The sequence below is a fragment of the Corvus kubaryi genome, unplaced genomic scaffold (assembly GCF_017639235.1).
Source record: "Corvus kubaryi isolate FWS band 111438036 unplaced genomic scaffold, C.kubaryi_AGA036_p1.0 37308, whole genome shotgun sequence".
NCBI classification, from domain to species: domain Eukaryota; kingdom Metazoa; phylum Chordata; class Aves; order Passeriformes; family Corvidae; genus Corvus; species Corvus kubaryi.
Window position 1 is genome coordinate 2,873,382 of NW_024581096.1, and position 21,513 is coordinate 2,894,894.

Sequence of the window (21,513 nt, forward strand, 5' to 3'; positions counted from 1 at the left end):
CATAAAAAAACATGTACGGCAAATATAGTAAGTTGCTGCACTTTATTGCTTGTCAGCTGTTGAGAACTAGCTCCTAGAAGGAAACTACTTATACAGAAAAGAGATTTATCCCACATTTCCCACAACTTGGGAGGACATACCAGTTATCCAGCTGAAAATAAAAGCACTGGTTTTTTTCTCCATGGTGGCAGGTTTTCAAAGAATTTGTGTTCTCTGGGAATATACAGGATGGAGAAGAGCATGTCTGTGCCCAAAGAATTGTGGAGTTTACATCAGAAAGAGAATATCAGGGATTTTCAAGGAAGAACTTAAGTGTTGTTCACTAAACAGACATAACATTGCACTATCAACCCTTTGAAGGGGGTACTATGTTATATTTAGTTTGTATAAATAATACCAACATTACCATTAAGCCAGTCACTGTAAATTTTGATCAGGGCTTTTGATTAAGTTGGTTCTGTTTAGTTTTCAGCAAAGAAAAACAAAAGTATATCTTCAGCTAAAGTGCTTGACTTGTAAATTGAGCTTAGATAAGCTAAAGAAATTCAGCCAGTCTGTACTGCTCAGGAATTTGGGGAAGGTATCTGAAATTGAAGTTAAATTTCTTTAAAAACCCAAGAATTTTATACACAAGCAAGGATAATACTTTCAGAAATAATATTAGAATGAAATGGATAGTTACTTGAAGCAGTATTTTAATCAGACCTTCATGGAATAGAAAAGACCAGAAAGGAATCAAAAAATACTGATCAGCAAATAACATCTTTTTTTAGAATGTGGAATAGCAATTAAAACTGCTTAAATTGAAGCTGGATTAGAACTTGGAAAGATTATTAACTTTATAACCTTGGCTGTTAGGGAATTGGAAAATGAATGAGATTCAGGTGAATAATATACATGGTTATGCACTTTGAGATTGCTGGCAAGAATTTCTGCTATCAGGTGGTGACTCATCAATTGGAAGCAATAAAGAGGTTAAGTAATGGAGTATATTAATTGATCACAGGGTGTCTGTGCACTGATTGTGTGATGTAGCTCTGAAAAGACTAATTCTGCCCTGGACTGTGGGTGTATCTCCAGTATACGCAGGTGAATATCAGTGCTCTGGTAATTTTTTATTTGAAATAATATGGATAGTGAGAATAATTTTTTTTTTTAAAAAATTAACTTGGGCTAGAGTAGACACAAAGAAAAATACTAAGGTGATAGAAATGGATAGAGCCTACTTTATGGGAAAACAGAAATAGCTGTTCTTACTCAGTTCAGCAAAACAAATGCTGTGAAAAGTTTTTCTTGATAGGTCAGCACTGAGGAAATAAAATATTATTGCAGCCTTATATAACTTAGAAAATGTATACAAAGAAACCTCCACAAATTAATTGGCCAATAAGAAACTTAGTTGCTGAAAAGTTGTACTACTGGGGAGATTATTGGAATAGCTTCCTAAGAAAAATATTGGAGCAAAACACCAACTAACTTGAAGTACAGCTGTCTGGTATGAAGTTTACAGAAGCTGGTGGTGGCACTTTTATTTTTGATTTTACACTTTCTGTGAAAAGATTATCCTTGGTAATTTGCTAACTCATGGCTGTGTCTCTTTGTTCTTAGTCCTGACTTCCTTTCCCATGAGAGTCACTGCCTTGTCAGTGCTTAATATGTATATAAAGATAATATTTCCTAAGTAGTGTAACAATACCTTTTGTATCCTTCAGAGGGAATATAAAGGAATTCAGAGTTTTTTCAATGCTACTGTCATTCAAACATTCTGAACAGCTCTGCACAGTAATTTCTATTTGGTGAAGTTTAATCTTTCGTAGATTAAAACGAAATCTAGCATCATCTTCAGTTTTACTATTGTCTAAATTAAATCCTTGTAAATATTTTTTTATTGCAGCATTATATGAAGCAGTTTGAAATGCATTTCTTTTCTAGAATTATCAATTTAACTTTTCAATAGGAATGGGTAGAAAAGAGTGAAAATTTCTTTCACTCATTAGTGCTAATGCCTACACATGCCAGGCTTGTTCTTAGGCTGAGATATAAAGAAATTACCTATAGAATGGTTCGGATTGAAAAGGACCTTAGAGATCATCTGGTTCCAAACCCTACTTCCATGGGCAGGGACATCTCCCACGAGACCAAGTTGCTCAAAGCTCCATCCAGCCTGGCCTTGAACACTTCCAGGGATGAGACATCCACAGCTTCTCTGGGCAATCTGTTCCAGTGTCACACAACCCTCATTGTGAATAATTTCTTCCTAATATCTAATCTGAACCTGCCCTCTTTCAGTTTAAAACTGTTACTCTTGTTCTCCTGCTACTTGTTCTTGAAAAAATTCCTCTCTAGCTCTCTTGTAGGCCCCCTTTAGGCACGGGAAGGTGCTATAAAGTCTCCCTGGAGCCTTTAGTTCTCCAGGCTGAACAGCCCCAACTCTCTCAGCCTTTCTTCATAGCTGAGGTCTGATCATCTTGGCTCTGAACTCATTCCAACAGAACATCTTTCCTGTTCTGGGGACCCCAGAGCTGGATGCAGTGTTCCAGGTGGGGTCTCACCAGAGCAAAGCAGAGGGGCAGAATTCCCTCCCTGGTCCTGCTGGCTGCACTGCTTTGGGTGGAGCCAAGGACACATTAGGATTTTTGGGGGGCAAGTACACATTGCTGGGTCTTTTCCAGCTTCTTGCCTGGTTACTATGCTGTTAAACTGAAAATTGTTTTGAGCTTAGCTTTTAAATAGTGTTTGTCTTTTAAATGTAAATGTATGTATGCCTACTGTATTTAATCTTATGTCTTACAAATATTAAATAGAGAGTAAGTAGAGAGAATTAGTAATTTGTCTGACTGCTGAAGAAAACAATGTAATCCGGTTTTGATTTTAGAAGACACTCCAGCTTAAAGAATCACATCATCCTTGATAACAGATCAAAATATTAGTTTCATATGACCTGTTTAAGTGGATATATACTGTGAACAAGGTATTTTTGTAGAAATAATTGTTCCAACAGATTGTTCTGTTGAATTAAATTCTCTTTTTATTTCCTTTAATGACAATCTGAACTCTCTTTAGTCTGTGAAGTTGCTGGAACTTAGCAGATAAAAATCTTGTTACATAATAAAACAGTGAGCAATCAGTCTCTAAATTACTCTGGAATTAGCGTGTTTTTATATATGTTTCAGTTTCAATTATGTAAATAAAATGTTTAATTATGAAAAACTTACTTGTCTTACTCTCAGAAGACAATGTCCTCATTCAGATACCAATTTCAGTTGAGGACATAAAGAGTTTTGCGATAATTTCTAGCTTTACTTTTTTGAAAATTATTTCTGTTTTACAGTTTCTGAGTTGAGAATTGTGGTCTGAAAAATTCCGTGTTGCACTTGCTATTTGCAATTTGATGGCATAACAAAACCAAAATGGAGATCTTTGAAGCTTTATAACATGAAACTGTGTTCAAACACTCTTTTGCTTTATTCAAAAGAACTTCCTACACTCATCCCTGATTATGCATAGTGTTTTTACTGTTACTGAAACATGATACCTATGAATTCTCATGACAGATCTCATAGAGATCCAAAATTCTTATCATATAGTAATCTAAAATATGTAATATAATATGATGCTAAATAGTACATAGTGTTTTCACTTTAGTTATTTAACTTTTACCAGATTCTACATAAATTGTTACCTCACTGCTTTTGCCATGGAAATCCTTCTTTAATCCTTAAATGTAAACCTTGGTTTTATCCCAACAAACAGGCCTGTTAAAGTAACCATTTCAATTGCCAAAACTAAGTACTGATGGGCTGAAAGAAGTTCTCTGCTTTACCTGTAATTCTTGTAGAGTCAATGCAGAGTGAGATTGCTTAAAAGGTTCTCTGTTCCAGCACTGAGCAGGTTGCTGCCAGAGCTCTCACTAAGAACAACCAACCATGTAACCATGACTCTGAACTCCAGGTAGATGCACTAATGCCACAAGCTAACACAGCTGTTGCTTTTATGGCCTTTGACATGGTTTAGTCGCACTTGCACTTCAGGTTTAAGCCATAGGACAAATACTTAAGGAAAAAGCTATGTGCCCATAGTTTCTGAGCAAGACATTAGGCTTAAAAATGTAGAAAATGTTGTCGTTTATATTATGGGCATTATAAACTGCAGACAGCTTAGGAGCTGCTTGGCCATGGAAAGCTGGTATTTTAAGTCTCTTTTGTGATTTTGGTACAAGGCTTGATTGAGATACCCACACATATGTCTTCAGTACTACTTAAATTTCTCACGTGTTTATAATGTTGACATCTATGACATGGTCCTCTAAAGCAGCACATAGAGGCCAGTTTCGTACCTGAGGGCATCTCATATGGCTATAAGAGTTTATTTACTGGTAGCTGAACAGAGTCCTAATATTCCATTGAGGTGTGTCTGAGATGCCTAAAAAGTAACTGTTCTTATTTGCCTAAGTATTTTAGTTTTTAAGGATGATGACTGGGAAAACAAAATCAGAGACTGCCTTCTTTTGGGCATCAGTTTCCAGTAGTGAACATCTCTGAAAATCTCTGAATGTGAGATTTGTGTTTCTGCTGAATCCAGGGCATTTTTTGTGTAAACTAAGCCTGTTTTTGAGCTTCCTTACAGGACTTATTAGGCCCCATAGAAAGAGCTTGAAGCTGTCTGTGTGGGGAGTGCTTGGGAGGTGCTTGAGCCATGGGGAGCTAGAAAGTGTCCTTCCTGAGGGACCTGGGCTTTTCTTCCTCTTCTCTGTGAAGCGGTGCATGATGATGCTCTCCTCTGTTCCATGTGTGTGACACTGCTGTTGTGGTGCTGGCAAGGGGGAGCAGCTCATTGTCCTCGTGTCTCTCTGGCCTGTTGCAACACACAAACGTGGTTGTGGAGACCAAATGGAACTGGCCATCTGTTGCAATACTCAGTAGAATCTTGGTTATGTTAGGCCCTGCTTTACCAGTTCTGCCTGGGATGCATTTTGTGGTGGACAATGAAAACAGAGTTTCCCCCTTTTCAGGAAGGCTGTAAACACCAACATTTACTCCATGCGGTCAGTTTTTGGAGATGGTTCAACACCCTGAGATCCATTAGTTGTCAGTCACCAGGATCAGCAGGTGCTGTGGGGCAAGAGCCCAGGACTTACACAAGTATCGTCCAGCCTGATGTCTAGGCAGGCATTTTCTGGGACTGCTCAGAGATCCTTGCAGCCCTGATGCCCTGGCTGAAACAGGTGCTGTAAGGGCCCATTGGTGAGAGGTGGCTTTGGCACAAGGCACTGACACAGTAAATCTGTGGTGCTGGGTGAGGAGCCCTTGGTTTGGGAGTTGCAGCCCTTTCTGCAAAACCAGTCAGTCATCTTTGAGTGTCAGGTCATCAGCATTGCTGGAGGCAAGTGCCCTCCAAAGAGGAGCGCCAGTGACTGTCAGAACTCTTCAGCCTCCAGGAAATCACACCTCTGGCAACACTAGGGCAGTGAAACCAGGGGCAGGTCAGCAGCTGGGAAATGTGCTGGCCCCTAAGAGGACCTGAAGGCACTTGTAAAAGAAGAATATAAAACTATGAAAACTGCAGGAAAAGCCTTGGTCTCCCATTAAAATAATGCAGCTGGTATTGCTACCCCCACCTGTGAAGTTTTCTCCTCCTTCTGGTGGTGTGCACACCTTTCGCCTCATGTGGCTGCTGCAGCCTGAGGTGGATGGGGACTGTCTGGTGGGATGGGGTACAGCCATGTACTCCTTTGCCAGGGTGGGAAGGCCTTCAGGTCCAGCCTATGACTGGTTGCTCATTCGCCCAGACCTGGCCTCCTCCAAGCCTCACACTGTGCTGTACTCTTGAAGCTGCACATCTTGAAGCTCTTCTCCCCTCCAGCCTTTGCTGTTCACTACAATCATGGTATGGTTGCACTCATTACTTCCTTCTGCACAGAAGGACAACTTTGTGATGGTCTTTGGGTAGAGCCATCAGTGTAGTCTGATGAGGAGAGCAGGACTATAATGGAAGCACCTGTGGCCGCCTGGTCAGCAGGGAGAGTGTTACGGCAGCTCAGCCTGGTGGCAGCCTGTCTCCAGGCTGGCCAGACCACATTCTGGCAGGGCATGCCTGAGCAGTCTGCCTATGAGGTCTTGAGCAGACTGCAGAGCCTGCATCCTGCTGCTGGCAATGGCTGTGGCCTGATTCTGTGTTATGGGGCTCAAGGGTAGGAGTGCAGGATCTCCCTTCCCAACCCAGGCATGTGGAAGGCAGGCAGGGTGGGGCTCAGATCCTGGGAAGAGCAGAGGCGCAATCCCATTTGCTTTCATCTCCTGGGCAGAAGATGGGAATGATTTAAACCAGACTGTTCCTCAGGGATGCTCTGGATTTAGCAAAGGTGCCCTTGACTGTAAACATCTTCCCAGCATAATCTGGGTGTGTTGCAAGCAGTCTGGGGAAATCTGTGTGGAACTCTGGTGTAGAAGCACTTTGCGGTGTGTGAAACGAGAGCTTTTCTAGCCAGAAACCTGGCAAGAGTTTCTGAACATACAGAAACTCACAGCATCTGCATGAGAAGATAGTCCATACTGTCTTCTCATCTCCCCAGTCTTTGCAAGTTTTTGTGTGGCCTTTTATGGAGAGAGACCTGCTGTTTCCATCTTGTTTTTCAAAACCGATGCCTGCATCCAGAAATGGCATGCCTGGGAGCTTGCTCTGACCTGACAATGGAAAAACCACACAGCTCACAAAAGCAATGGCACTTGATCTGTACCATTGTGTGGTCTGTCCCTTATGTCAGCCCCGAAAAGCCTGATGTCTTCCCTGTCTGCCTTCTCAGCAGGACGCTGTCCTCCACTGGAGCTATTGACTATTGCATCATTTTCAGAAGAAGGTGTCAAAAATCCACCTTTGGACCAATAAAGTAGTAAGACTTTCTGTTTTGAAATGTAGGTTGTTAAGTGGCCGAGTATGTCCTTTGGGAGCAGTAGGAACTCTTTCCCAGGTTTCTTATGTCCAGAGAAAATTCCAGCAGTTGCAGAGAACTTCTAATGTAATTTGGTGTCACAGATAATTTCCTTCATTTGTGTATACATTAAAAATATACCCATTAATTTTATCATGAAAATTATTATGCTGAGGCTATGAACTTCGCTTAGTGTCAAAATTTTAACAAGGCATTGAAAAAATATCTGCTGTTAATAGTGAGGGAAAAATCTGCAGATAAAAAATCATTCCACAGAAGATAATGAAAATGTAATTCTGTCAGATAACAGTTGTCTGCAGCTAAGTTTTATTTCCATTTGCTTTCACTCCCCTGATTGCTGCTTGCTTTGCCAAACCCAGACTTAAAATGGACTGAGCATCCTGAAGTTAAGCAGCCTCATTAGTCCAGTAGACTTGACTGTATGCATCATATACTTTTCATACTGTGATAAATATGCTTTCCTGTCATGTCTCAGGACACAGGAGCCCGAAATACATAGTAGTTAGTCACAACATTTTATACACAAGACTTTCCAAATATGAGAAAAATGTCAGGATTTTTAGTGAGCTGATAGGTGATGAATATTTGACCCAGCTCAGCAGAATCTTATAAGATATGAGACAGAAAAGCTATAGCAGACTGAAATTCATTAAACCTTTTCCTGTCTTTTCTCATATGTTTGAAACTTGATCTAATTATCATGATTACCATAAAATAAATAGATTAAAAAATGGGACGTAGGAAGAAAAGGAAAAGAAGGAAAAAGCAAAGGAAAATGAGAAGGAAGAAGTGAAGGAAAAATGAAAAATAAAACAATTCCTAAAATCCTTTTATCTGGTAGCATGTTCTTACATCCTGGCATATAAAATACTTTTGTATGTGTTTTGTATATGAAAGAAGAAAAATGTTTTAAACTTTGAAATATGACAACTGCTACAAAGAAATTAACTTTGCTACAAGAGAAACAATCCAGTGAGATTTTGAATATTTCTGGGGAGGGAGACTCCACGGCCTCTCTAAGCAATCTGTTCCAGTACTCTGTCACTCTCACAGTAAAGAACTGCAGAATCACAGGATAGCCTGGGTTGGAATAGACCTTAAAGATAATCAAATTCCAAGCCTCCTGCTGTGTGCAGGGACACCTTTCACCAGCCCAGGCTGCTCAGAGCACCATCCAACCAGACCTTGAACACTTCCAGGGATGGGGCAGCCAAATATCCTCTGAGCAACCTGTTTTAGTGCCTCACAACCCTCACAGTAAATAATTTTTTCCTAATATCTAATCTAAACTTACTCTCTTCCAATTTGAAACCACTGATGTGCCAAAGAATCATATTCCCCGCCTTTGTCAGGTTGGCAGTGAGAGTGTACTAGTGTTTGTAGTGCTCCAGGAGAACAGCTGGAGGAATTTGTGGGCTGGAGCTCTCTGTCCCAGGCACATGCTTCCCCGAAAGTTTTCTGTTTCTGAGTAGCCACTGTGTGTGGGCAGCACATCAGACACTGCTGTTGATGCTTCTGAACGATCCTGAGACACAGTCATCTCCTGAAGCAACCCATCTGTGCTGAGGCCTTCAAGTATCACATCACTGACCAAAAGAGCTAAAGAGGCTATTTCTGCATTTGATAGATATCATTGTCTGACTCATGCCCATAACCATGTTCTCACATCTTCTAAGCTGAGAAATCAGATGTATGCTTTGGCATATTTCTAACATTACAATTTTGAAATAAAGTAGAGATGTCAGGAAAATTGAATTTTCAGCTATTCATATTCTTCCCAGAAGCTAAATTGTCAGTGACTGAGAGCAGTACAGCCCTGATATAAGCTGATGGTCCTGCACAGTTCAGATCCTGCACTGCACAGGATACATGCATTTCTCACCTTGCCTTGCAAAAAGTACAAGCTTGGGGTAGCCACAGAATCATAGAATGGCTTCGGCTGGAAGGGTCCACAAAGATAATCTAGTTCCAACCCCCCTACCATGGGCAGCAACACCTCCCACCCACTTGATCAGAGCCTCATCCAGCCCTGCCCTGAACACTTCCAGGGATGGGACATAGGCAGCTTCTCTGAGTGACTGGTTCAAGTGTCTCACCACCCTCACAGAAAAGAATTTCTTCTTAATATCTGACCTAAGCCTGCTCTTTGCACTTTAAAGCCATTACCCCTTGTCCTATCGCTACTTGCCCATGTAAAAAGTCCCTCTCCAGCTTTCTTGTAGGCCCCTTTAGGTTCTGGAAGTCTGCTGCCCATTGTAGGTATCTCCATTTAGGGTTTTCTTTGAATTTTCCATGTTTCACCTAATTGCATTTTTTAGGCACTTCTGATACCTGCTTAGCTTCTATGTGTTTTCTGTAGTATCTGCTTTAAAACATTTTCTTTGTCCCATTTGCACATATATGTCTTATTTTGCCAGGGTACTAATATTCTTTTGTTCTGGTTGTTAACTACCTTTTCTTATTTGCATTCAATTTTTATTTTTTCTTTTAATCTGGCACTGCCTTTTCCTTTCATTTATTTACAAAGCATCTTCTCTTTCCATTAGACTTCTGTCTCTCTCTTAACTTCTGAGCTGAGCAGACACATGTGGACCGTATCTTTTGCTGACTGTAGAAATACGTATGAGGTGACTACTGGCTGTGGTTTCAGTGGGCCACCAACATATAGGGAAATGTAAACCCTCAGTTGAAATCCTTTTGATAAATGCTGGGTTGAGATTGCAGTAAGAGCGAGAGGCTCGAATATCCAGCAGAGGGAGTGATCTCCTCAGCCAATACCCCTCTGATCGGGGTGTCTTGACTCCGGCCTCAAGGAAAGAGCATCAGCATGCCGGCGGCAGCACGAGAGTGAAGCTTGTGAGATGTGCAGAAAGAGATCCCTAAAACACATTATGTAAACTACCTAACCAGAAAGAAATATCTTGAAATGGCTGTAATTTTTATGTAACTACTAAAAAGTTTGAAGAATTTAGGAGGTAAAACTCAAAAATAATGATTAGCTGGTGTGGTGGTTTAACCTCAGTGGACAGCTAAGTACTACACTACTGCTTGCTTGCTCAATCCTTGCTCCCCATTCCCCTGGCGGGGAGGAAAATCAGAATAAAAGAAAAGTAAGCTTGTGCTATGACATAAGAACAGTTTAATAATGAAAACAAAATAAAATATTATTACACTACAGCTACTGCTTCTGCTACAACTACTACTACTTCTTATACTACTACTACTACTACTACTACTAGTAATAATAATGATGATGATGATGAAAAGAAGAGAGAGTAATAAAGCCCAAAAGGAACAAGTGACACACAATACGCAAAGTCTCACCACCTGCTGACCAATGCCCAGCCCAACCCCCAGCAGCAGCCAGCCGCTCCTGACCACCTCCCTCCAGTTTACGTTCTGGCCATGATGTTCTGTGGTGTGGAACATCCCTGTGGCCTGTTCAGGTCAGCTCTCCTGGCCATGCTCCCTCCCAGTGTCTCTCGCATGTGTTCACTGACAGGGAATGGGACACTGAGAGGTCCTTGGCTTAGGGTGAGCACTGCTCAGCAACAACTAAAACATCAGTGTGCTACCAGCATTACTCTTGTGCTGAACCTAAAACACAGTACTGTACCAGTGACGACAAAAAAAATTCTATCCCAGCCAAACTCCAGCTAACTAGAAGTGTGAGATATTAGTCAGGAAATAATTTTAACCAGTGCTGGTGATATTTGTCTTAATGATTGCCACAAATCAAATATTGATGAAGTGACATTAAGTCTGTAATATGGGAATTTAATAGCTGGAACATGTAATTTATCACATCAGTTCATTAAAGCATAAACTGCACATATATGTCTTATTTTGCCAGGGTACTAATATTCTTTTTTCCTGGCTGTTAACTACCTTTTCTTATCTCTTTCTGCTGAAATGCTACCTCTGTTAGTTGAAATTCTTATTGGTAACAAAAGTTTTTCCACTAGCTATGAAAATTATGTAAACAAATGATAAAAACAAACAACTCATAAAAGCTGACCTATTAATTCACTGGTAATGCCTGGAACTTTTTGAATCTCAGTTTGATCAGTATGTACTGGGCAAGTAGCAAGGTAAAAACCTCCGGATGTTTTTCCAGAATGTTTGTCATTAATGACTCCAAGGATTTTCCTGAGGTAACTTCCTGGGAATGAATGGAAAAGTCAAGTTGATTTATCCATGAGCTGTCAACATTTTGAAAGCAGTCATTGATCTCTAGGTGTAATGAGCACTAAGAAAGGTGTTGACTGTACTGAAGTATTTAGCTATTGCTTTGTCTCAGTTTTTACTGGAAGCAGAGAAGGGTGAATAGACATGAGACACAGACAAAGTGGACTGACCTGAATAACAACACAGCAATTAAATTGACCCAAATCAGCTTTCTATCATGTTTGCTATCTTCTCTTCCTTCCATAATTTACCAAAATTAATTTTTGGTTCTATAAAAAATAAGGCTGCTGAGTAATAATCCTTTAGTACATATAGATTAGAAACAAAATTAATGGACTTGGTTATTATGAGCTAAAAAATAATTATTCAAACTGTTTTTGGAGAGGTAAGTGTCAAGATTCAGAAAAAAAGAGTCAATGTTAGAAACAATACCAACTTGTTAATGATTCAAGTAACATTTTATTGTATGGATTGCCAATGTTCTAGGATGCCATTTTAGATCAAAACACAACATAAAAGGAAATTGTGGAACAGTGTGTCATTTTCAAAAAGCATAGTGTAGCAAAGTTTATTAACAATAGGGCATGCTATGTAGCAACCTAAACCACACCTAGTGGAGCTCTGGGTAAGTAATCCAGTCTGTAATATGTATAGATTGATTGAAACTTGGGTGAAGTAAGGAGGTTTAGTCTTGTTGATCTTTAGGTCATGCCAAATGCCAAAGTCATATTTACCTAGACTGTTGTCCCTGGGATAGGTAGTAAAAGGATATTTTGTTCAAATGGAGAAAGGATTACTTTGTTCTGATAGTGTTTTCTCAATTTATCAAAACCGTGTTATAAAGTGTGCACAACAGCTACTCATTTAATACTTGGAAATACTTCTAGAATTCAACAGAAAGCAGATGCAACCCCCCAGAAAATTTATCTGGAAATTATCAACATTGCCTACTTGCCGTGTTTTTGTTCAGCACCTGTCACCATAGAACTCAGCATGGCTTTGGTCATTAGAAGCTACTTTAAGAATATCTAGTATTAAAATTCAAAGGGAGAATACAGAAGTATCTTGCTCACCATAATTATTGCAAAATATTGTGGTAATTTCGCAGTAGCCACAACTGAGGCAGGGAGGCAGTTGTGCTTCATTCCACATCGAGACAGAATGTTTCTCTTAAAAATCTCATCAGAAACTGTGAACCATCAGTGAGTAATATAGGTATTGTCATCTAATAAAATAGGAACATTATATCAAGTGATGAACACCTGTGACTTATTTTCACTGTCTGTTGAACTCTGAAAATAAGGCTGAATTTAGTTGTTATTAGCCAAATAACAAATTAGCAAAATTTGTATTCTTCTCAGAAAGTGAGGTGGTACTAGGTAATGTTCTCCTTAATTTCTTTTGTTGATTAGAATACCTATAATCTAGATCTAAACAGAAAACCAAAATTTCAAAAGATAAGGGAAATTGAAGTTGATAGCAGTGAAAAACAATAAAACTGAGGTACTAAGAGGTGGCAAAGGCTGTATACACTGGAACTCTCAAAAGGATACGATGATTAACATGAAGATTTCTGCATTATACCATTGGGTCTGGACAATATGTAACATTCACAAAAAACCCCTGAAATACTGGCAGAAAGATGGGTGGGTGATGTAGCTATTTTTGACTCTACCTGCTGCAATTATTTTGATATAGAATTAAGGAAAGCAATTCTTGTGATTTATTCTGATACAAATATGGGGTTTAGAAGACGTAATAGGATATTAATATATGAAGGAATGTTTCTGTCAGATTGAGTGTTTGGAAGTGTTTTGGCAGCAGGTGTCATTCTAAGGATATTTTCTAGATTTGATGTGGTTTCTTCTTTTTTTTGTAAGGGAAGAGGGGGAGCAGGTGTCTGAGGGAGGGTTTGATACTTATCTTAGGCTAAATTATATGATCAGAAAAAAAATTAAACAGTGCTTCAGAAGACTGCTCTTCTTTAAAAATAGATATAAACAGACTGCAGAGACCATCCCAATGCTGTGATGTAAGTGGCTTAAGTATATACAAGGACAAGATCAAGACAGAGACTTTATTCAGACATGTAGCTATACTTACTTACTTCATCTTCATATACAAGGATATTTTAACAAACAGTATGAATTTTCACTGATTTTTGATCCTCAAAACTCTCTTCTTCAGTGTCACCACAAGGTCAATTAATTTTTAAATAATTGTGTAATGAAATACAGGTTTTTTAGTGTGAGATATATCAATGACAATCATATATGTTAATTCCCATCATTTTCTCACCATCAAACTGTCTCCAAAACATCCTCCAAAATGCAGAGTGCACTTGGCATTGTTTGTATTCTAGGGATACTTTTACCAAGGAAAATAGTGTATGTTGGAGAAGACTGCTAATGAAAATTGACTAAAAAGCATATATTCGACTTCTGTATCTTTTCAAAAGGAAATAAAAATATATGGTTTGTGAAATGATTAACTTATTGCTTTTCACTTTTTTCCTCCCCTGGGAATTAATACCATATTGATTGTTAAATACTTTTGTCAGGCTTCAAGGGATAGCAGAATCTACTGAAAGAAATTGGAAAACCTAGTATTTATAATTAGATCTTCCCAAGTGCAACAAGTACTAGTAAAAATTTGTATTTTCAGAAGTGTTATTTCCCTATTAGATCTTTCTGAAGTGCCTTCCATGCTCTGTCAAGCATTGTTCTAGATAGTTACCTAAAGTATATTTAGTGGATTTGGTTAGAGTTTCTGTAGTCATCATGTAATAGTATATAGTATGGTATAATAGTATGGTATAATTAGCTGTAAGCTCAATACCAGTAGTATTTACCTTGAGAAGAACTTGTAGTAGCTTAAAAGGAAGAAGATGGATATTATTGCTTGCTTTGTATCATACAGCCGTAGAATCACTATTAAGGTTGGAAAAGACATCCAAGATCATTGAGCCCAACTTTTGACTGAGCATCACCATATCAAATAAACCATAGCACCACGTGCTATGTGGGGACTCCATCACTTATCTGGGCAGACTGGTTCGATGCTTCACAAGCGAAGAAATTATTGCTGAAAAAGATGTTGACTTTTATGTAAATTTAAAAAATTTATTTAGTGCCCATAAGCACACTGCCAGTAGGAGTATCATGTGGTAGCAATATGTTTGCAAAGTACAGTAATTGTATGGTTTCTAAAAGCTCTAAGGGAGCAATGTTTAAGAAAGTAAGGTCCAATAATGAGAAACAATGAAAGAAATAATCAATGTGTGAATATACGCTTAAAAAATATTAGCACATATAGATATCAGTTAAACAAAAATCTTGCATTCATTGAAAAGATGTGATAAGGCTTGGCAGTCCTTTTCACAATTTGTTCAAAAAGTCACCTCTCCCTTCTTCTAGACTGGGCAGTATCTTTCAGGAAAACATACTGTCCAGGTCATACTGAGATTCTTTCTATAGGCTGTTAAAGGTTATGTCTTGCTCTAAACTATAGGGGTATACGAAACCTGGCCTGAAAATCGAGAACTGTCCACTCAAAGCAGGATCGAGTTAAGAACCAGTATTTACCAGGGTAAATGCTTCTTCTGCTGAGCTGTGTGACTGTGGCTAGACTGTCAAAAGTTCCTGAGTGTTGCTGTTATCCCCAGAGAATGGTGAATCACGACATAGGTCCAGATTAAAAGATATGGCCAAAGCAGAGCTAAAACCTCATTTAATGAATTTCTCCTCTTTTATAGCGTAGTTCGCAATAAAGAAATTACATGATTGACTTAATCACTCACCACCTCTCAAGGTGATAGGCCGAGCAGTAAGACACCCATTTCCAAATATTATTCTCACAAGACTGAAAACAATTCTAGTGTTCTGGCAACAATAGCAGGTGTAGAAATAGTTTACGTTCTTACAAACTGTTGTCCATCCAGTTCTCACGAGAACGAAAGCTCTCACAGAGAAACTGTGAGAAGCTGGATTTCTCTGTTTCTCAGCTAAAGCATGAGAAAGGAAAAACTTCACAAACTGCAGAGCTGGAAAATTTCTCTGCTCCTGCCTTTTAGCATCCAAACCTGAGTTTCTTGAAAGTTGTCATGATGATTGCTAGGACTAATGCTGAATGGTGGAGTATGCAGAGACATGTATACTTGAGGGTTTCCTAAGCACCACTGCAACAGGCTTTCACTTTGAATTGTGGTTTACATTTCTGTTATTTTAATTAGTTTAAAAGTTATCATTATTTATAAAATGCATTTATAGGAAATAGTGCATTCAGTTTATCTAGACCATTTAGGTGAGGCCATGTGTTTTGGACTAATTATTGCCAGAATTTACCCTGGGGCATGACAAGTGCTTTCAGATGTTAGACATCAAAAATATAAAAAACTTGAAGAATAACTCTTCTTCTGACACCTCTAAATATCTAGTGTGTCTCTTTAAGTACAAACTGTAATGTGCCTTGGTACTGGGTGCCCCAATTGTGTATTTATTAAGTTTTACTGGCTCTGACTGATCTCCTGTGTAAAGTGTATATGGATCTGAGTGGACTGTGATTGCCCTCTCCAGCATGTCTGCCATAACTTTAGAATTTACGTGCATCACACTAAACAAACAGAACAAATAAACACACAACTCTTTGATTATTAGGTTTTCAATACTATCCAGAAGTCTCAGATTTTTCTGTGAATAGAAATTTCATTCCAGACTACTGCTGAGGGAAAATAACTAAATGTGGATGTCCCTTTTCTTCAATAAAACTAAACCAAGTGGCTACCAGGAAAGGCAATGGCTTTTATGCGTTGTCTCAAAGCACTTCATGGCCCAAAACAGGTAGCACCACAACCATAGTTGTTTTTTAAGGGCTAGATACTGGCCATCCTCTTCCTCATTTTGAAGGCATGCAGGAGAACACTGAGCCATAAGTTGTCAAACAGAGCTCCTTCTCAAAATTCTAGAACTGGTATGGAAATCACAGGTCTCTTCTGGGCTGCTTTTATTGCAAAAATATTTCTGATTTTCAGTGAGATATTCCAATTCTCTTTCTTATTCTGAAACCTAATGAGAGGCTCATACTTCTTCATGGATATAAAGATGTATTTGTATTCATCTTTGGCTGAATGTACTTTCCTTTTGGCTGCTCCTTCCCCACATGTAGAAGTCAACTACCTGAATAAAGAACAACACAGACAAGAAGGGGATGAGGACACTGAGAAAGAGTGGAAGTAATAATACTGCAGCTTGGAATGAAGAGGCAAAGAGGAGATACCTCTCTTACAGTGCACCCAAGAAGGCTTCTTGAAGTTGTCAGCTGTCTTATGGATTTGAATGTGAAGCTAAATGCTGATATTAATGCAAATTAATGCAAATTTAACATGAATATTCTTAAAAGCTTGTGCTGGCCTTTCCCCACTACTTTGGAGAATTCAAATCCCAGGGCAGAGCATATGAAAGACTAGAGAACAAAATCAGTTTGATAATTTCTTTAATATAATTTAAACTTTTGGTCTGGTACCATGTTGTGTTAGGGATGAGTGCACTGCTTATTGCTCTTTTGGAACCTGGCTTGGATTACACTGAGACCTAACCCTTCTTGCATTCCAGTAGAGAAGTATCAGTAATCAAAAGAGAAGGATGGTAAAACTGAAGAAGCACATAGGTGTCGGGGCCCTCCCCCCTCCCGTGGGCTCCTGGGAGAGGGGCCCTGGGGGGAGACACGGGATTTCCCTGCCCCTGGTCAGCCTCGTTCCCCACTGGTTGTTCTGTGTTCCCCTGTGTGGCCAAGGACCCTCGGGTCCCGTGATTGAGCAGTTCCTCAGCAGAGCCCCGGCCATGCGGCTGGAGAAATAAACATCTCTGAAACATCTATCAAGAATCGGTCCATGTATATTTCTTTTCTACGGGCCTCCTTGATTGATACACGTGTTACAGTATCCGCACTGTAACACATATGGTAATAAATCCACTGAAAAGAATACAGGCTAGGGCATAAATCTACCATCTGCTCTAAGATTTACAGTCTCCCTTTTTGCTTACTAGACGGCAAAGAGATTACCCACCCTATTTGCCTATGATGAAAGGAATTTTTCTGCTGTCTTGTTATAAAATTATCTGGGCTGAAATTTGCTTCTTACCTGGGCTTGCTCAACTGAGCCTCCTCAGTGGATGGAAGCAGTATAATGTGTAAATTCTAGACAAGAATCTCCCTTCCCACAATGAAAGGTGTCATTCAAAAGTCATTGTAACAGCTAGTGGTTTCTCAAAGCATGATGAAAGAGAGGGTGGGCAAAAGTTTCTACTAATAACGCAAATTGGCTGTAAACCCGCATTTACAATTTAGAAATGCAACAGAATGAGAGCACAGTCCTGTCTTGTTTAGGAAATACTTCACTTTGCTGTGGTTATTTTTTTGCAACTGGGATCATGGCACAGTAGTGTCCTTTTGTTCCAGGTGTTGCCCAGCAACATAATGTGGTTGCTTCTACATATAGATAATATTTATGTCTGCGCAAAAAGAGACTAATTCAGTACTTTGTACCTTCCAAACCTTCAGTCAAAATTCCTTATTTTTGAGGTAGGTTCATGCAGCAGAGCAAGAGTGGAAGGAAGCTATTTTCCGCCTCTTCTGAAGTGGTTGCTACTTGCTTGCCTTTCACAGAATTCTGCTCCATGCACACGAGTATGGAGAACTATTGAAAACATGTGGAATAATCTCAGTGTCTGTAGAAGAAATTTGAATCGGTATCTCCAAAGCTTAACTCTTCCATTTCTACACTCTAACTGTTACTAATTAACCAGAGGACAGCAGTCCACTGAGGAAATACACCAGCGTAACATCTACATTTCCTCTACTTTTGGAGCTGGTAATTGTGTTCTGAGTGAGACATAACACCCTCAAGGCCTAACGATTTGTCATCCCCCCAGAATGTCCTTTCAGATTAGTTTTTCTCATCTGAATATAATATAATTAACAGTATTGATATTTCAGATGTCTACATTTGACTCCAGATTTAAGACCTCAGACAGGAATGAGGCACTTAAAGTCTTTTCTCTGAACTTTTGTTCCCTGTCACTGATCTGCATTCTCATTTGGATCACACAGAGGTTTCAAGCCCAGAGTCACAGCTGCATATAGAGGAAATAGAATCTGAAAGGCCTGATCTGCAAGACTGCTAAGCACACAAAATTTAAGGAAATCCTTATAGAAATCTTTGAAATTCAGAAAACATTGAGAAGTTTTTCATCTTCAGTAAAAAACCAAAAGAAAGCAGAAAGAAAAAAAGAGAAAAAACCCCTAACAAACAATAGAAAAGAGGAAGAGACAAAGTTTAGGTACTATGTAAAATTTTAAGATATACTAAAAATGCACAGATAGACCATTGATCTGTTTGGTTGAACTGGATTTTTATTATATTTGACATTTATCTCTCTTACAGTATTTTCTCAGTGAAAGCATCCTAAGTAAGATTATTTTATTTCTTCTTCTGTCTCATTGAAGGTTTCTGCTGTAAAGCTCATTAGTTCTACTTTTTCCTGATTTGAGAATTTGTAGGCTCATGTGAAAATAGGAGATGGTCTAGAAGGTAGATGGGAATAAAAAAATTTCATTCTGAGTATATCCTTTTCATCTTTAAGATACTTTTCCCTTCTAAATGCAGCTTTACCAGTAATACCCCAAATGCTTTTAACTTTTAGATAAGCAGCAAGGGCATGAATCATAAAGACATACTTAAGTCAGTTAAAAGCTGAACTTCTTTAATATCAGCTATTTCCTTTTGGTCAGAATACCTTTGAGAATTCAGGATGTTTCAGACTAGGCTTTCTTCCCTTCTTTCTTCTGCAAATTTGAGGAAACTCTGGAGAACTGCCACTGCATCAGAGACTGCCGGGTTCTCTCACACTCTGAACCAGGTGTGAATAGGAATGTTGAAAAAAAGCTCTTGATACCATGTAGCTACTATCCTTGCACAGAAAGGGTATGGGGTTGCTCATACAAACAATTACATCCATCAATTTCATGTAGAGAAAAACAAAAAGCAATTCCATCTTTCTTTCAGTGTGATACCTACTTAACACACCCCTTGTCTTAGTGATTGTTATTACAGGGAGCAAGTGTAGCCACTATTCTTCAAACACAGAGACATTTGCATCACTGTCTAGATTATGTTAATAATTACATTAACAGAATAAACTACCTCAAACAGTTCTAAGGGACATAAGAACCTCACTGTTGTGAGCTGTCTTTTTGAAACCTACTAGTAAATTGAACTGTGCCAGGGAGCACTCCTGAGAGCTGAAATTCAACTGTACATGCTGTGAAATTTTTGTTGTGGTTCTGTTGGTGTTTAACAGCAGTCAGCAATCAAGCTCCACACAGCAACCTGCTCTCTCCCCCACCAGCACAATCTGGCAGAGAATCAGAAGGGTAAAAGCTGGAAAACTTGTGGGTTGAGATAAAGAGAGCTTAATACGGAAAGCAAAAGTCATGCACACAGACAAAGCAAAACAAAGGAATGAATTCACTGCTTCCCATGGGCAGGCAGGTGTTCAGACATCTCCAGGAGAGCAGGGCCCTAACACATGTAACAGTGACTTGGGAAAACCAACCATCACTCCAAATGTTCCCCCCTTCCTCCTTCTTTCCCCCACTTTATGCACTGAGCATGATGTCACAGGGTCTGGAATATCCCTTTGGTCAGTTGGGGTTACCTGTCCTGGCTGTGTCTCCTTCCAATGTCCCAGGCACCCTCAGCATCGTCACCAGTGTGGCAGTACGAGAAGTAGAAAAGGGCTTGGTGCTGTATAAGAACTGTTCAGTGACAAAAAACCCCCCCTCTATATTCTCAGCTCTGTGTTCAGCACAACTCCAAAACAAATCCCCATGCCAGCCACTGTGAAGAAAATTAACTCTACCCCAGCCAAAGCCAGCACAGGTCACTAGTATATTTTTGTCCCACATGAGATTGCACTGTTTCAAATAATTTCCAATCTCAGTTTGTGATATATTATGGATCATTTCCACTAGTCAGATTGCATGTGCCTAAGCCTTTATAGGCTAAGATAACTTAGGGGTGTGGAAGTGAGCTGTTCTCTCCCAGATGGCACCAGCAACTGTAATGCAGGCACACTTAACTAAACTTACAGTATATGAAAAGTCTCAAGAGAGACCACATAATTTTTTTCATTGGCATAATGAAGGGCTAGTAGCAATCTCAGTCTGTAAGGCTCACTTATTCCCTCTTCCAGGGTAGCCAGCCAGAATGACCTTGTCTCCTTGACATCTGGCTGAGCATGCTAAAACCAGCTGATACACAAATCTTATCTCCTTCCCTCAAATCTCAACCAGAAGTGATGATGCTCATTTAAAAACTCTTTGCTTACTAAGAAACCTGTTACCAGCTCTCAGTCATAAGATTTACTTGTATGAAAGCAGTGATCCTGCTTCTTAAATTGCATCTGTGAGTGCATTTTCTCACTCAAACTAGGCAAAAAAAACCAACCTAAAACTGCAAATGTACACTAAAAATCACAGAAAATATATGTTATTGCAGGAAAGTTCATTAGGTGTTGAGAGAAATCAAGAGAGAAATCCCAAAGACATAAATCAGGCAGTGTACAAACTATGTTTCTGAATATCACTTTAATAATGTTTCTGTCTGTTCTGTGTGTACCCATCCAATTTAGGTCAACTACTAAAGATTCCCAAAGCACAAACTACTCTGACGTACTCTGGGGAGATAAATTAGTTTTACTTAAAAGCAATTACTACTATAGTGATGTAGCTGAATGAAAATAATTAAGTCATATTCTCAAGGGCAATTTCATACTTGCTTAAATATAAAGGTATCAAAGAAACTCTTAAACACGTGGAAGGCAAGAGATTTAAAAGTTAATCACACCTGTCAAAGTTAAATAGATTCTGCAAAATTCTGAAATAAGCAGTCAAACATTTCATGTCGTCACCAGTGACAGTAATGGAATTCCTTTTTTAAGACACCAGTTTCATATTGTAATTACTAATTCTTAAGGCATTCTTTATCCCTTCTCCTGATGCCTTCTTACATTCTGGAGTGCCTCATTCTTCGTCCTGGATAGCAGAGTATTTTGCTTGTCTAATACTACATCTGTGGTATTGCAGCTTCCAGCTAAAAAAAATCGAAGAGCCAAATAATGAAGGTACAGAATCAAGAGTGGCTGGAACTTTATTGCCATAAATGTGGGAAGACCTGGGAGTAATTCTGAACAGCAATCCTTAGTCTTGTCTGGATAACAGTTTTGAAGACTTTAGTAATTTCAAGGATTATCTGTTTGAATATACCAATGTCAAAATTTTCTTTCCTTCCCTCTAAAGGTAATTAATGCAAGGTATAG